The following is a 16,827-nucleotide window of genomic DNA, read 5'->3' on the forward strand; positions in this document are numbered from 1 at the left end:
GAATGCATTTCCACAAGTAACTTTCGCATCTTTTACAAAATTGAGTTTCACATTTCTTTATAGCGTATATGTATTTATTAACTGTTTAACATGTTTAACCACTTAAAATTGTGCTTCGATTTTTTATTTGATCCTCATACTTTTCATTAATGTATTAGAATTTTTGGTGGTGTGCTACTGATCTTATTTTCCCATGATAGTTCTTAATTGCATAATTTTCTTTATGTGATGTGAAGTGTCAGTAATACAGATACATGTATGCCTATATATACATAGTGCTTTGTCAGAATTAACTGCAAAAATGCTTCTTAAAAATTTTGGAAATCTGGGGGTATGATGCCACCAGCAGGTCAATTTGTATCTGTGAGGTGAGTGCATCAGCAACCTGATGGCACCGTCAGGATTTCAGATACCCCAAAATTGCTGCTGTGCCTTTGGTCAGACCCCAAAAACTTGGGGAAAAGTTTACCAAGAAAGTAAATGGCCAAAAGTTAGGTATGTGGGAGACACACCCACAAACCACCTCTGGCTCATCTATATAATTGGAGGCATGGCCTCTCTGGTTCCTGATCGACTGCTGAACGGCCATGATCCCAAAGACTAAGAAACGAATCTTGGAACCCAAGGGCTTTTGGCAGAAATGTGTCCTGTTCCTGCAGTAGATTACTGACTCTGGGTCAATCCAGGTGGGAACAGGTTTCATGCCTTGGCCTGTTCCCCTTGGCAGCCCAGTGATTACCATCCTCCAGAGGTTACTTGACAGTCAGGTTTGGGCCTGCAGTGAGGAGACATGCGGGGCCTCACCAGATGGGGGTGGAATCAGCCCTTTCCTCCCCATCCCAGCGAGATCCCGAGTTGCCGCCTACAAACGGCCTCTCTGGCTCCTGATCAAGCTGATTAATGGCCATGATCCCAGAGACTCGAAACAAATCTCGAAACCCAGCGGCTTTTGGCAGAAATGCGCCTGGGCCGCTTACAAGGTGGTCACCTCCTCAGAGCTTATTGGAAAGCCAGGTATGAGCTGGCAGTGACGGGCCAAGTGCAGTCTCATGGGGGGCGGGGGGCGGTACCGGCTCGTCCTTCTCGCCCTACCGAGGTCATGAGTTGCCGCCCACGAGCAGCTCTCTGGCACGGCCACGGCTGCAGAGGCAAAAGGACTTAATCCAGAGCCTGGCAGCTTGCGGCAGAAAAATGAATGGACCATGCATTAAACTACTGCTCTATGCCTCCCCGGAGGGAAACGTTGTTGCTCCCTTCTGCCTTTTTCCCACCCAGCAACAAGGTGGCCGCTGCCTCGGAGTTTACTGAAAAGCCAGGTATGAGCCAGTGGTGATGGGGGCAACTACAGTGTCATGGGAAGGGGGGCAGTACCGGTTCGTCCTTCATGCCCTATCGAGGTCACGAGTTGCCCCCCACGAGCAGCTCTCTAGCACAGCCATAACACCAGACGCACAGAAACCAATCTCGTAATTATCTGGCTCTTTGCAGAAATCCAAAATCGCAAGGCTGTTATTGGGGCCATGCGAGATTATATGATTCTCATAACCAGCTATAGAAAACAAAGTATTTCACAGTGCCTTTTCAGCAATTCTGATTGTTTGGGGGGGGAATTCTAAACAATAATGGTGCATCTTTTGTCGAAATGATGAATGTAATCAATGTAGAGAAGAGTTAAGTGGAAATCATCTGCCCACAGGCATTGGGAGGGGTGGGAGGGGGGTATATCGGGGTTCTTGGAGGTGAAAAATGAGTACTGGTGAAGGGAAAGGTGTTTGATAATTGCATGACCGAGACTTAAACCTGAAAGCTTGTTAACTTTTCCCACAGCGATTCAATAAATAAATATAAGAAGAAAAATAAATAAATAAAATTATAAAAAAAAGTAAGTGGAGTTCATGCCCAATTTATCAGCTAATCAGTGGCTGAATAAATAGCAGTACTCCTACATTAAAATAAAAAATAAATTTGTAAGTCCACTAATGCCTAAGAGAGACAGAGGTTGAATTTACCCTCCTGCTTGAAGTAGCAGTAGTAACAAACAAAAATGTTTGTTATATATGAATATAAAATATATATGAATATATGTTATATATGAATATAACAATTTCGTGTAAAATACATAAAATAACATTATATTTTTAAAATTTTATATGCCATGATTTACAATATTGATCATTGTAAGTTTCATGCTTAAAACATTTCAGCATCACACCCTCCACTAGTGTTCCAGTGACTCCCCTCCTGCATTCTCCTCCTCTCACCCCACCCCCTACAGTGATATGTTTCCTACTAAACACTAGTTCTCAATTTCTATATCTTTTTTCTCTCCCTATGACTAAGTTCACTCAGTGAGATACTTTACAGATTCATTCATGTCGCAATTAATTGCATGATTTTGTATTTTCTTATAACCGAATAGTATTCCATTGTGTGCATATACCATAGTTTCTTTTGTGTGGTGCCATATATAGCAATGTTCAGTGCTTAGGGGACCATATGGGATGCCTGGGATCAAACCCAGGTCAGCCGTATGCAAGGCAAGTATCCTACCCACTGTGCTATCACTCCAAACCATAGTCTCTTTATCCAGTCATCTGTTCTAGGACACTCAGGTTGTTTCCAAATTTTCACTATTGTGAACAGTGTTGCAATAAACATAGGAGTGCAATGTCTTTTCTGAACAGATTTTTTGGTATTGGGATAGAGGCCAATAAGTGTAATTTCTGAGTCATGTGGAAACTCGGTTTCTGTGTTTTTGAGGAGTGTCTATATTATACTCAAAAAACTCAAAAAAGGTGGGACTGGTTGAAATCCCACCAGCAGTAAATGAGAGTTCCTTTCTCCAATCCATGCCAACACTGGTTGTTTTCATCCTTTATGATGTGTGCCAGTTTTACTGGTGTGGCATGATATGTCATTGTTTCCAATTTCATTTTCCTGATAATAAATGATGCTACCCCCTCAAAAAAAATCTTTTGGCATCTGTCTTCTTTGTTAAAGTATCTGTTCCTCTCTTTCTCCATAAAAAAATCGGGGCCACACCCTACAGTACTCAGAGCTTATTTCTGGCTCTGAGCTCAGAGATCACTCCTTGAAGTGCTCTGGGGATCATATGTGGTTCAGGGGATCAAACTCAGGTTGGATGTGTGCAAGACAAGTGCTCTACCTGGAGTACTATCTCTCCACCCACACTTCCTCCAAGATTTTTAAAAATTTTTATTAGTGAGACATCATGAGGTACAGTTGTAGACATACAAATTTTTGTGCTTGGGTTTCAATTATACAATGATCAAATACCCATTCCTCCACCAGTGCCCATTTCCCACCACCACGGATCCCAGTATCCCTCCACCCTTCATCCCCCCCCAATCCCACCCTGCCTCTGTGGCAGGGCATTCCCTTTTGTTCTCTCTCTCGTATTGGATGTTGTGGTTTGCAAAAGAGGCAATGGGTGACAATCATGTTTAGTCTATAGTCTACTTTCAGCATGCTTCTCCCATCCTGGGAGGATCCTCCCAACACCCTTTATTTGGTGCTCCCTTCTCTATCTGAGCTCCCTTTTCCCCTAGCATGTGTGGTTGGGCTCCAAACCATGGCTCCAAGATTTTTTTAATGTTTTTTTTTCTTGTAAAGTTTTATCAGTGCTTTATATATCTTGGTTATAAGACATTTATCAAATGAGTAAGGTAAAGGTAAAGGTAAAGGCCCTCCCGTTGATCGTCGATTTGCTCGAGCGGGCCCAGTAACGTCTCCATTGGAGACTTTGTTGTTACTGTGTCTGGCATATCCAATACTCTCGGTAGCTTGCCGGGCTCTCCGAGAGGGGCGGAGGAATCGAACTCGGGTCGGCTATGTTGGCCGCGTGCAAGGCAAACGCCCTACCCGCTGTGCTATCGCTCCACAGCGGGTAGGGCGTTTGCCTTACAAGTGGCCAAACATGGCCGACCCGAGTTCGATTCCTCTGCCTCTCTCGGAGAGTCCGGCAAGCTACCGAGAGTATTCGATATGCCAAACACAGTAACAACAAAGTCTCCAATGGAGACGTTACTGGGCCCGCTCGAGCAAATCGACGATCAAATGAGTGATGGGCAAATATTTTCTGTGCGGTGAATTTTTATTCTGGTCATAATTTCTTTTGTGCTGCAGAAGCTTCTTAGTTTTATGTAAACCTATTTGATTATCTTCACTTCCGGTGTTTGGCCAATGACATTGAATCATTGGAAATGCCTCTAGATTCAATGTCATGACGTGTTCTACCCAAGTTTTCCTCAATACAACTTATGAATTCAGGTCATATATGGAGGTCTTTAATTCATTTTGGCCTGACCTTTGTGAATGGTGTTGAATAGGTCTCTGAGTTCATTTTTATGCTTGTGACTGTCCAGTTTTCCCACTATTATTTGTTAAAGGGAATTTTCTTGCTCGACTTGATACTTTTTGCAACTTTGTTAAAGATGAACTTGTGCAAATAAGTAAGGCTGTCTCTGGGCTGTCCGTTCTATTTCATTGGTCTGAAAGTCTGTTGTATTTCCCTACCACACAGTTTTTATTATAACAGCTTTATAGTGTAATTTTAAATTGAGTAAAGAGAGGTCTCCCATCTTCTTTTTCCCTAGGGTTACTTTGGCTCTTTGGGGGGGATAGTTACTCCATATAAATTTCAATAGCATTTGATTGATGTCTTTTAAAAAGGTTATGAATATTTTTATGTGGACTGTGTTGAATCTATATGGTGCTTTGTGTAAGAACATCATTTTAACAATATTAATTCTCCCAATGCATGAAGTGGGAATGTGTTTCCATATCATCATTTCTTATTTTATGTCTCTTTGTAGTGATTTATAGTTTTCTTTAACTCTTTTATCTCTTTTTGTTTTGGTTTGGTTTTTTGTTTTGCTTTTTGGGTCACACCTGGCGATGCACAAGGGTTACTCCTGGCTCTGCACTCAGGAATTACTCCTAGCGTTGCTCAAGGGACCATATGGGATGCTGGGAATCGAACCTGGGTTGACCGCGTGCAAGGCAAACGCCATACCCTCTGTGCTATTGCTCCAGCCCCGATTATCTCTTTTGTTAAGCTGATTCCCATCTACTTGATTTTCTGGAAAACAATTGTGAATGGAACTTTAAAAATTCTCTCTTCTCTTTCTTTCTTTCTTTCTTTCTTTCTTTCTTTCTTTCTTTCTTTCTTTCTTTCTCTCTCTCTCTCTTTCTTTCTTTTTTTTTTTTTTTTTTGCTTTTTTGGGTCACACCCAGCGATGCTCAGGGGTCACTCCTGGATCATGCACTCAGGAATCACTCCTGGCGGTGCTCAGGGGACCATATGGGATGCTGGGAATCGAACCTGGGTCGACCATGTTGGCTGCGTGCAAGGCAAATGCCCTAACCGCTGTGCTATCGCTCCAGCCCCAAAATGATAATCTTTGTTTTATATCTTTTTTGGGGGAGAGGTCACATCTATTTCACTATTTGGATGTAGAAAAGCTATGGATTTCTGGATATTGGTTTTGTAGCTGCTATTTACTGTACAGGTATATTGTATCTAAGAGATTTTTGTGTAGTCTTTCGGGTTTTCTAGGAATATTATCATACCAACAACAGTAAGAGTTGACTCTTCATTTCCAATCTAGGTGCCCTTAACCTCTCTTTCTTCCCTAACTGGTATTGTAAAAGACTCCAAATAGTGTATTGAATAGTGGTGGTGAAAGTGTCCAGCCTTGCTCTGTGCCTGATATTAGACAGAAGGCTTTTAGTTTTTCAACACTGAGTTCAATTTTTGCTGTGAGCTTGTTGTAAATGACGTTAACTATGTTGAAGAATGTTTAACCTCCATTTTATTTGAATTGGTGCTGGATCTTTTCAAGTATTTTCTATGTTCTTGTTGATTTAATCATAAAGTTTTTAGTTTTCCCTTGTATTGACATGCTGCATTATATTACTAAGTTTTATTTTTCCTTCTTTCTGCTTGATTTGGGTTCCTTTTGGTCTTTTTCTAGCTACTTGATCTTTGCAGTTAGGTTATTTGCTTTCTTCCTAATGAATGCTGGCATTGCTATGAATGTTCCTCTCTCTCTTTCTCTCTCTCTCTCTGTCTTTTGGAGGGCACACCTGGTGGTGCTCAGGGCTTACTCCTGGCTCTGTGTTGAGGTATCACTCATGATTGGGCACAGGGATCCACATGGGGAGCAGGGGATCAAACCCAATTTGTTCATATACACAGCAAATGTCCTACATGCTGTACTATCTCTCTGGCTCTTGGACTATTATCTTTTTTTAAAATGTTATTTTAGGCACTGTGGTTTGAAACACCATTATTGGTAAGGTTTAATACAAAAAACATTCCAGCACCACACTCTCCAAGAGAGTATCTCTTTTCATCCACCATTGTCTCAGTGCTCCATCTCTTCCCCTACCCCCAACCTGTATTAAGCCTCCTACCAAAAACTAGTCCTCAGTTTCTGTTATCTTTGGGAATTTGTTAATCCCCTACTATGTTTCTTTATATCCTGTATATGAGAGAGATCATTCTGTGTCTGACCCTCTCCTTTTCACTATATACATTCAGCATGATTCTCTGTAGATCCATCCACCTAACAACATATTGCATGATTTCATCTTTTCTTAAAGCCAAATGGTATTTCATTGTGTATATGTACATAGCCATCTTGAATTTTCCTCTTAACATTGCTTTTGCTGTGTCTCATATGCTTTGATAGCACATGTCTTCATTCTCATTTGTTATTTTATTCTATTTTTTAAAAATATTCTCCAGAAATAATTTTATTCCTGAATATTTTTATTTCTTCTCTGATTTCCAATTTGAACCATGATTTGCTCAGTAAAAGTTGCGTCATTTCCAAATGTTTTCATTCCCCCCCAATTTCTTTTTTTTTAAATTTTTTAATTTTTATTAGTGAGACACCATGAGGTACAGTTGTAGACTTACAAATTTTGTGCTTGGGTTTCAATTATACAATGATCAAATACCCATCCCTCCACCAGTGTCCATTTCCCACCACCACGGATCCCAGTATCCCTCCCACACCCCATCCTCTCCATCCCACCCTGCCTCTGTGGCAGGGCATTCCCTTTAGTTCTCTCTCTCATTTTGGGTGTTGTGGTTTGCAAAAGAGGCATTGAGTGGCAATCATGTTTGGTCTATAGTCTACTTTCAGCATGCTTCTCCCATCCTGGGATGATCCTCCCAACACCCTTTATTTGGTGCTCCCTTCTCTATCTGAGCTCCCTTTTCCCCTAGCATGTATGGCTGGCCTCTAAGCCATGGAGCAAAACTCCTGGTACTAATCTCGGCCATTCTTGGGTGTTAGTCTCCTATTTTGTTACTTTTATGTCCCCCAGATGAATGCAATCTTTCTATGTCCATCCCTTTCTTTCTGATTCATTTCTCTTAACAAGATACTTTCCATGTAGTACCACTTGTATGTAAATTTCATGACTTCATCTTTTCTAACAGCTACATAGTACTCCATTGTGTAAATGTTCCAAAGTTTCTTTAACCAGTCATCTGTTCTCGGGCACTCAGGTTTTTTCCCAGATTCTGGCTATTGTAAAGAGTGCTGCAATGAACAGACAATTGCAGATGTCACTTCGACTATACTTTTTTCCCTCTCTGGGACATATTCCCAGGAGTGGTATTGCTGGGTCAAACGGGAGCTCAATTTCTAATTTTTTGAGAATCGTCCATACTGTTTTCCAAAAGGGCTGAACCAGTCGGCATTCCCACCCGCAGTGAAGGAGGGTCCCCTTCTCACCACATCCTTGCCAACACCGGTTGCTTTTGTTCTTGTGGATGTGGGCCAGTCTCTGTGGTGTGAAATGATATCTCATTGTGGTTTTTATCTGCATCTCCCTTATGATTAATGATGTGGAGGATTTTCCCATGTGCCTCTTAGCTATTTGGATTTCTTCTTTGAGAAAGTTTCTATTCATTTCATTGCCCCATTTTTTGATGGGGTTGGATGTTTTCTTCTTGTGGAGTTCAACCAGTACTTTGTATATCCTTGATATCAACCCCTCGTCGGATTTGTATTCGGCGAATACCCTTTCCCATCCCCCCTCAATTTCTGTTTATGATTAATTTCCATTTTCAAAGTCTCATAATCTGAGTGGGTAGTTGACACAATTTCTGTTCTGATTTTCATGAAGATATGTTTTGTGATATGTATGTGATCTATATTGAGGGAGTGTCCCAGGTGCAGTGGAGAAAAATGTGTACTTAACCTTTTGGGGGGGCAGAGAGACTTGTAAGCCCTTGTTTTCTATTTTATCCTTGAAGTCCATTGTTGTTGTTGTTTAGTTAATTCCTATATGATCTAACCAGTGGTGAAAGAGCAGTATTAAAGTCTCCTACTAATATTTTGTTACTGTCATTGTCTACCTTCATGTCTATTAGCAGTTGTTTTAAATACATTAGTGGATCTATATTAGTATATCATTATTCTAAACATATATGTTTAGAAGTGTGGATTCTTGATGTATGATCCCTTGATCATTAATAAATGGCCATTCATATTGCTTATAACCTTTTAAAATTTAAATTCTAATTCTGTGTTGTCTGGTCACTCTGGACTTTTTATTTTTTTAATTTTATTATCTTTTTTTTTCTTTTGGTGTCACACACAGCGATTCTCAGGGGTTACTCGTGGTGGTGCTTGGGGTACCATATGGGATGCTGGGAATTGAAGCCAGGTTGACTGCGTGCAGGGCAAACGCCCTACCAGCTGTGCTATCACTCCAGCCCCCTCACTCTGGACTTTTTAAAGGTGTTATTTCCCTGTAAGATATTTTTCTAGCCTTTAACTTTGAACCTATGTTTACCCTGACTGTTCAAGTGTGTGTCTTGTAAGCAGAAGAATGTTGGGTTCGGCTTTCTCTATCCATGTCTGTTCATTTACATTGCCCATTTAAAAAATGGGGCTTATAGATTTTTTTGTTGTTTATGATCTTTGTGAGTACTTTAGAGATCCTGGAATCAACCCTTTATCTTATGTGTTGAATGCAAATATTTTCTCTTATTCAGTTAGAAGTCGTTTAGTTTTAGTGCTTCTTTTTTTTATCTTTTTGGGTCAACCCAAAAAGTGCTGGACTGATAGCACAGCGGTAGGGCGTTTGCCTTGCATGCAGCCAGCCTGACGGAGCCAGGTTCCATTCCTCCGCCCCTCTTGGAGAGCCTGGCAAGCTACTGAGAGTATCCAATATGCCAAACACAGTAACAAGAAGTCTCACAATGGAGATGTTATTGGGCCCGCTCGAGCAAATCGATGAACAGTGGGAGGACGTTTGTTTGTTTATTTGTTTGTTTGGGTCAACCCGGAGATGCTCAAGGGTTACTCCTGGCTTTGCATTCAGGAATTATTACTGTCAGTGCTCGATGGACCATATGGGATGCTGGGGATTGAATCCAGGTTGACCGAATGCAAGCCATACACCCTACTCGCTGTACTATCGCTTTGGCCCCTAGACTGAGCTTCTTTAGCTATACAAAAACTTTGAAGTTTGATGTAGTCCCATTTGCTTAGTTTTGTTTCTGTAACCTTTGCCAATGGCATCATATTGGTGAAGACTCCTTTAAGGTATTGGAGCATTCTGCCTATATTTTCCTCAATATACTTTATAGGTTCAGGTATAATCTCAGGGTCTTTGATCCATTTTTATTTTTAAAAAATTTTTATTTATGAAACACCATGAAGTACAGTTGTAGACTTACACATTTTTGTGCTTGGGTTTCAGTTACACAATGATCCAGTACCCATCCCTCCACCAGTGCCCATTCTCCCTCATTTACATTTTTAAAAAATTTTTGTTAGTGAAACACTAAAAGGTACAGTTGTAGATTTACAAATTTTTGTGCTTGGGTTTCAATTGTACAATGATCAAATACCCGTCCCTCCACCAGTGCCCATTGTCCACCACCAAGGGTCCCAGCATCCCTCCATCCCCCAACCCCCCCATCCCACCCCCATCCTGTGGCAGGGCATTCCCTTTTGTTCTCTCTCTCTCTCTCTCCTTTTGGGTGCTGTGGTTTGCAAAAGAGGCATTGAGTGGCAATCATGTTTGGTCTATAGTCTACTTTCAGCATGCTTCTCCCATCCTGGGAGGATCCTCCCAACACTCTTTATTTGGTACTCCCTTCTCTATCTGAGCTCCCTTTTCCCCTAGCATGTGTGGCTGGCCTCCAAGCCATGGAGCAAAACTCCTGGTACTAATCTCGGCCATTCTTGGGTGTTAGTCTCCTATTTTGTTACTTTATGTTCCCCAGATGAATGCAATCTTTCTATGTTTATCCCTTTCTTTCTGAGTCATTTCGCTTAACATGATACTTTCCATGTAGTACCACTTGTATGTAAATTTCGTGACTTCATCTTTTCTAACAGCTACATAGTACTCCATAGTGTAGATGTACCAAAGTTTCTTTAACCAGTCATCTGTTCTCGAGCACTCAGGTTTTTTCCAGATTCTGGCTATTGTAAAGAGTGCTGCAATGAACAAACAAGTGCAGATGTTTTGATCCATTTTTAGTTGAATTTTGTATAAGGTGTGAGATATAGATCCAGCTTTAATTTCTTGCATATGGTTATCTAATTCTCCCAACACCATTTGTTTAAAAGACTGTCTTTATTCCACTTCATGCTATCACCTTTGTCAAAAATTAGCTGACATATATATGTATATATATATGGTTTAATATTTGAATATTCTACTCTGACCCATTGGTTGGAGAGGTTTTTTTAATTTCAGTACCACTGTTTTGATTATCATGGCTTTATAATATAGATTCAAATTACGTAGTGAGATGCCTCCCAGTGGAAAAGAATCCACAAAAACTTTATAATAATTGACTTTTCTAAATCCTAAAGAATGTTGTATGAATCTACAAACTTCATCAGATTACTCTTTTGAAAGTATTTTCAAACCATAGCTTAGGAAGGGGCAACTATAGCAGAGCAGTGGAGAATAACTCTGGGTTGAGAAAGTGGAGCTGAGGTTATAGGATATATGACTGCTAGACTTCAAGGGAAAGACTATCAGAGAGAAAATTACTGAATAGGAGAACCCCAGAATTCTTCGAAGAGTCTCTCAAATATTCAGCAGACTACTTATAAATATATAGTTATGGAGTGATCTGGGGCACCCCAGAGTGGGACGGATGAGCCCAGTGCCTACCCAAACAAAACCCTGGTAGCTGAAAACCTCCACACTTCATAATCACCATCATGCTCCCGGCTAGACTACACTGTTTGGGATGAACCTTGTCCAGAAATTAACCTGATGGAAAACTCAGGCAATATGAGATTTGTGGCTGAAATCTTTAGGCTTTCATGGAGTTAGGGATGGGCTACATCCCTCCATCTTCCTGTATTTCTGGAAGCCCCTGCAGTCACACACATGCCCCAAAGCCACCACCCAATTAATAGTTTAACTTCAGCTATATCACACCTTAAAATTTTGGACTTCCTGGAGCATGCAGCCACATTCATGGCAGTATGACATCTCAAACTGCAACACTGATAAACCAGGAGTAGCACACCAGATAGAATGGAATGTATAGTAGAAGGTAACCAATCTTGATTAACAAATATAAACACAGAAATCTTAACCTATAAGAATATCTTAGTCATCTCTTATACAAGGGTTTAATGGTTCCATGGTGAGATACAACAATCTTCACTAACTTTCTTCTTAGGAAACATGTTTTATCATTCTTCTAACAAATTATTTATAATAAGAAATGTAAAATAAACTATGGAGGGCCTGCTCTGGGAGCAGGCTAAGGGGCTCATTGGGGAAATTGTAAATAATGGTGATGGCAAGGTGCAATGGTGGTGGGATTGGTGTTGATATATTGAATGTCTGTAACAAATCATCATGAACAACGTTGTAAACCACAGAGATTATATAAAGTTTAAGGGAAATAAAAGTTTTAAAATTATAAGGAAAACATATATAGCTATGAGGAAATTAACTATCATGGGGAGAGAACTATATAAAACCTAGCACTCATCTGGGGTGAAAACAGTGATTGTTCTCTTGCTAAGAGTGGAAAATTTTCTATTTTGGGGGTATTGTATATTATTTTTCTACACTCCATATTGGCCTTATAAATCATAAAACATCAATCTGTTTTTAAGTAACATAACAATCATATTGAAAAATTCACGAAAGTCTATAGAAATGCAAATAAAAAACAATAAGATAGGAGCCACAATGTTAAAATTCAAGAGCATATATAGTAAAGTAAAGTAAAGTAAAGGCCCTCCCGTTGATCATCGATTTGCTCGAGTGGGCCCAGTAACGTCTCCATTGGAGACTTTGTTGTTACTGTGTCTGGCATATCGAATACTCTCGGTAGCTTGCCGGGCTCTCCGAGAGGGGCGGAGGAATCGAACTCGGGTCGGCCATGTTGGCTGCGTGCAAGGCAAACGCTCTACCCACTGTGCTATCGTTTGCCTTGCACGCAGCCAACATGGCCGATCCGAGTTCGATTCCTCCGCCCCTCTCGGAGAACCCAGCAAGCTACCGAGAGTATTCGATATGCCAGACACAGTAACAACAAAGTCTCCAATGGAGACATTACTGGGCCCGCTCGAGAGCAAATATAAAGTCAATAAAATATAATACAGAATGAGAAAACTGATCAAAACAGAAACTTAGAATTATTAGAAATATATTAATACAAATATTATGACTGCATACCTTGTGTTCAAAGTAAAGACATGAAAGAATGTGAAAAATATTTCCGGTGAGAAAAATTGTAATGCTGCAATGGAAAAAAATTTGAAGATTAATGTTATAGAAGAAACTATAGATAAATTTTAAACTCAGTCCTATATGTGATTTTTCTATGTATGATTTATGGGATTTCTTGAAAGTGTGCTTTGATAACATTAATTGGAAAAAGTCTCCAATTATCCAACCGAATGTATCTCTTTCAATATTTTCTCTCTCCCTCTCTCTCTCCTCCTCTTTATCTCTCTTCCCCTGCCCCCTATGTATGTGTCTGTGCACCCCAGACCCTTCTATGTACTCCAATTACTCATCAGTACTTAATAATCAATGCCTTATAAGTCACCTATACTCTGTTAATGATATACTTTTCTCTCTGTGTGATTGTCATCTGTGTGACAGCTCACTATAATCATCCCCATATAACATCTAATAAACTAACAATCTATCAACATTTAATTTAATTTATACAATTTTTAGTGGCCACAATCTATAGTGCTCATGGGCCCTGGAGCCACTCCAGACAAAATTCTTCCTAGTGCAGACCTACAGTGTTCAGGTTTGTGGTGACTGGGGACAAGGCTGGTGGCAAGACCAATCCCAGCAGTTCTGGGGAGGCATGCAGTGTTGATATGAAACTCAGGAGTTTTTACATGGTCGGCATTTGCTCTTCCACTTGTGCTACCACCCAGCTGAGAAAGATGTTCATTTTAATTAAAGTTGTTTTCCATTTTAAAAGATCTATTTCACTTTTTATTTATATTATTTATTTTATTATATATTATTATGTATTAGTTTATTATAGTAAAAAGGCCCTCCCGTTGATCATCGATTTGCTCGAGCGGGCCCAGTAACGTCTCCATTGGAGACTTTATTGTTACTGTGTCTGGCATATCCAATACTCTCGGTAACTTGCCGGGCTCTCCGAGAGGGGCGGAGGAATCGAACTCGGGTTGGCCATGTTGGCTGCGTGCAAGGCAAACGCCCTACCGCTGTGCTATCCCCCCAGCCCATCAGATGGGTATTGGATAAATATTCTTTCCCATTCTGTGGGCTCTTTCTTTATCTTTCTATCACTGTTTCTTTTGAAGTTCAGAAGCTTCTTAGTTTGATGTAGTCCCATTTGTTTATGTTTGCTTCCACTTGCATGGTCAGCGCTTTTAATCCTTAAAGATGTTTTTAGCTTCAATGTCATGGAGAGTTCTCCCTACATTTTCCTCTATGTACCTTATGGATTCATGTCTGATATTGAGGTCTTTAATCCACTTTGATCTGACTTTTGTGCCTGGCATTAGACAGAGGTCAGCATTCATTTTTTTTTTTGCAGGTATACAAATGGCCAAAAGGCACATCAAAAAATGCTCCATATTGCTAGCCATCAGGGAGATGCTAATCAAAACAACAATGAAATATCATCTCACACTGCAGAGACTGGCACACCTTCAAAAGAACAAAAACAACCAGTGCTGGTGTGGATGTGGGGAAAAAAGGACATTCTTTCACTGTTGGTGGGAATGCCCACTAGTCCAGCCTTTCTGGAAAACAATATGGACAGTCCTTAAAAAACTAGAAATTGAGCTTCCATATGACCCCGCAATACGACTTCTGGGAATATATCCTGAGGATGCAAAAAAGCACAGTAAAAATGACATCTGTATCTATATGTTCATTGCAGCACTTTTCACAATAGACAAAATCTGGAAACAACCCAAGTGCCCTAGAACAGATGGCTGGTTAAAGAAACTTTGGTACATCTACACAATGGAATACTATGAAGCTGTCAGGAGAGATGAAGTCCTGAACTTTGCTTATAAATGGATAGACATGGAGAGTATCATGCTAAGTGAAATGAGTCAAAAATAGAGAGACAGACATAGAAGGACTGCACTCATTTGTGGAGTATAAAAATACATAACATGAGGCTGCTACCTAAGGATAGTAGATGCACGAGACAGATAGATTGCTCCATAGCTGGAAACCTGCCTTATGAGCAAAGGGGAGAAGGCAGCTGGAATAGAGAAGGGATCACTAAGAAAAAGATGGCTTGAGGAATCAGTTGGGATGGGAGATGTGTGCAGAAAGTGGATAAAGGACCAAAAATGATTGTTTGTATTGGGGTCTGTATTGCAAACCATAATGCCCAAAAGTAGAGAGAGATTATGGGAAATCATGTCTGCCATGGAGGCGGGGGGGGAGTGGGAAGGGGGGGATATTTCGGGGATATTGGTGGTGGGGAATGTACACTGTTGGAGGGATGGGTGTTTGATCATTGTGTGATTGTAACCCAAACATAAAAGCTTGTAACTATCACACAGTGATTCACCACCATCACCATCACCATCACCCCGTTGTTCATTGATTTGCTCAAGTGGGCACCAGCAACGTCTCCATTCAACCCTGTCACGTACTAGTGTAGCCCAATGGCATATTGGGGATTCTTTCAGGCTTAGGGGAATTCAGTAAATCATGGTGATTCAATAAAATTTAAAAATTTTTAAATATTTCTTAACTCCAAATGTGAGCCACATCTGGGTCTGCTTTCTTATATTTTTTGGTTTTTTAGTGACGAAGGTTAATCCATACCTGGCAATACTAGGGGTCTACTTCCAACCCAATACTCAAAGCTCACTCTTGGCAGTGCTTAGAGGATCATGCTGTGCTGGAGATTAAATGTAAGTTTCCCACATGCAAAACAAGCACTTAGCTGCTTGTTTTACCTTTTTTACTATTGTCTTTAGGGGGGTTACTTGCAAGTAGATCTCAAGAGGTCTAGGAGTCACTCCTGGTAAGTTGGTGGGTGGTTCAATGCCCCTGAAGCCCTTTACTCTTTATGGCTCTCTGGAATCTATTTTTCTTCCATTTGCTTTATAGAAAAATGTCAATTTTTATTGGAAACTGAATCTTCATTTGGTGCTAGTTTGTGTATGAAACGCTAAAGGATTATGCTTTCTTATGATAAGAATTTAAGTACCAATGAACCACACAAATTTCATAGAGCTGGTTTGAGACTTTGTTAGGACTTGATTAATTTTTGATCAGAAGTATGCCAAAATTCCTTCGCCGAGCATGCTCTGAGTTTCAGCTACTCTCTCATTAGTAAAACATTTCTACTGAAACTGCACTCAATTTGCTAACCTTCCAGTTGCTGCTTTCTTTAGGATTTATTAAATTCTCAGGTAGTATAGCTATGAACTTGACCAATTGTTTGAGGTAAATTTGTAGCTTGATTTTATTTCTCTATAGTTCCCTGTAATCATAGAATTTGCATACATTTCAACCTCTTACAATATCTAAATTTTAATTTCTGTCTTCTCACTCCAAAAATGACTAAAAGGTAAGGTAAAGGTAAAGGCCCTCCCGTTGATCGTCGATTTGCTCGAGCGGGCCCAGTAACGTCTCCATTGGAGACTTTGTTGTTACTGTGTCTGGCATATCGAATACTCTCGGTAGCTTGCCGGGCTCTCCGAGAGGGGCGGAGGAATCGAACTCGGGTTGGCCATGTTGGCCGCTTGTAAGGCGAACGCCCTACCCTCTGTGCTATCGCTCCAGCCCCCCAAAATGACTATGCTTTATAATTTTATTATAGCCTCCCTTGTTGGAAAAAGTCCTTAGAATATAGGTCAGAATATAAATTTCTCCCTCTGTACCTTCCTTATCACAAGGACCATAGCCCCTTAACCTCTAACTTCTTTGTCTGCTTTCTAATGCCTTAAAACTTTTGCTTTACATAATTTTTTAGTTTCACATACACAAATATGTTGATGTATAAGCAAGGTTAGTAAAATATAAGCCATCATATCCCGTAGGCATTAGTTTTCTCAAGAGAGCCTGTTGATGCCCTCATTTCAATATTTGCAATTTTTCTTCTTAATATATCTAACTCCATTTTAATTTTGTTTCATTGTCTATATATTTTGGAAGGCTAGGCCATACCCAGCTGTGATCAAGGCTTTCTTCTGGCTCTGTGTTCGGGTAGAACTCCTGAACACAGGAAGTATATGCAGTGCTGGGAATTGAACCAGAATTAGAATGCAAAACAAGCACCTAAACCCCCTAAGCAATCTCTCCAAGCCTCATAATCGC

This window comes from Sorex fumeus, unplaced genomic scaffold (genome assembly GCF_029834395.1).
Source record: "Sorex fumeus unplaced genomic scaffold, SorFum_2.1 ptg000047l, whole genome shotgun sequence".
Lineage (NCBI taxonomy): Eukaryota > Metazoa > Chordata > Mammalia > Eulipotyphla > Soricidae > Sorex > Sorex fumeus.